The sequence below is a fragment of the Monopterus albus genome, unplaced genomic scaffold (genome assembly GCF_001952655.1).
Source record: "Monopterus albus unplaced genomic scaffold, M_albus_1.0 scaffold24.1, whole genome shotgun sequence".
NCBI lineage: Eukaryota > Metazoa > Chordata > Actinopteri > Synbranchiformes > Synbranchidae > Monopterus > Monopterus albus.
In genome coordinates, this window is record NW_018127904.1 from 251,166 (window position 1) to 253,113 (window position 1,948).

Consider the following 1,948-nt stretch of genomic DNA (forward strand, 5'->3'; position numbering starts at 1 on the left):
ACGGTCTCCAAACAACTTTAATGTCTTCTTTACGAATATTAATACAGTTTTAACAGTGGGGTGGGTAAGTTGATTGCTGCCACCTAGTGGCTACAGACAGTTATAAGAGAAATTTACCACAATCTTTCAGTTGGTCTCTCAAGTCTCCAGAATTGAAAAACAAACCAATTACATGTCTACTTGAGATTTACACATTTTAACAATGTTATTTGGAAGTGTCAGTGAATAGAATATGCACAGACAAATATAAAAAACTAGAAAAGATGGATGTTTTAACACATTATTTGAATTCTTTAAACAAAAAATGAAGATTTGGTAGTAGAAAATTTGCTTTTGTGTATATGGAATTATGCTACTGAATTTGTAAGAAAAAACATTTGCAATGAAACCAATAAAGACCATAACAAGATCACACTTTATTTTATCCCCACATGTTAAACATTTATAAGTAACATTTGTGGTTATAGCAGATATAAGGACATTTTAAAGTAGTTCAATCAATCATAAACTTTATTGCAAAGTAATACAGGGAATTTGACTCCAGCTCAGTGTCTTCTGTTGTGCACTCCCAGCTTTAGATTATGAACCAGAGAGGACATCTGAATCCTACTGAGCTTGAAAATTCATTCCTTGATCTAGACTGTGTAGATTCATGACTGGATTAAATAAAACCCATAAAACCACACTATTAAGGTTGTCTCCCGGTGTGTGGGGCAATATTCACTCAGTGGTACAGGTTGTTTACTTTGTGTTCAAAAGCAGAGACAACCTGTCAATTTAAATGTAAGAATCGTCTGTTTTCTGGAAATACTATTGTCAGTGAGGCCTGTACCTTCAATACACGGGGTTCCCCGCCCCTTCCCATTACATAACAATCAGCATACCTGCAGGGTAAAATGATTATCGGTGGCGGAAAAGGAAGTGTGGGGTTCCCGCAGACCAACCATCCAATCATTAACAAGGGGCGTGCGCAGTGAGCGTGGCTGCAAGTGTTTTGAATTTTGAGAGCAGCTGGTTGTTTGTTCTAGTGATGGGAAATTCGGATCATTACTTATTCGGTTCTTTGAATCTTGTTAAACAAAATGAACAAATCTTTTTTAGAGTCATTTCGTTCACTTCAGCAGAATGTAATTAAAATGTTACATGTTAATTCCCCATCTACTTACGCACATTTTGATCAGGTCCCATACAGCCCTTTTTATTTGTTCATATTTCTATATTGACTTATACAATTGTATGTTATGTAAATAATATGTCTGTCTTTTAAGCCGAGAGCTGCTGAAAAAAATTTCGTTGTGCTATGCATAATGACAATAAAGATTCTTGACTCTTGACTTGACTTGACTCTTGACTCATGTTTCGAATAAGAAAGAACTGTAATGCAGCCAAGGTCATATTCTAAGTAATATCATACCTGTGTCTTGAGGCTATGCAGTCTGTTACTTCATCACCTCCCCTCCGGATAGTTTGGGTCAAATTCGTTTGGTTTTTTGTCACATAACATCCTAAGCTTAAGCTATGCCGTACCGTGCCGTCTTCTGTATAGTATACAGAAAGATTTTCCCTGATGAAGTATAAAGCATTAACCAACTCTTTATTAAAACATTCAGTGTTATGTAAAAGAACCATATTGACAGATATTCACAAAATTATAGTCTGTAGGAAATAAAAAGCTGTAAGGACAGGTGAAAATTAACCAATTTCTGTAGCCAACAAAGCGGTTATGTGACATTACAAAAATGAACGACTCGAAACCGAGGACTCGAAAGGTGAACTTATCTTTAAAAGATTTGTTCAAAAACAAACGACTCGAAAGGTGTACTAATCTTTAAAAGATTCGCTCAAAAACAAATGACTCGAAAGGTGAACTAATCTTTAAAAGATTTGTTCAAAAACGAATTACTCGAAACCGAGAACTCGAAAGGTGAACTAATCTTATGCGATGGTA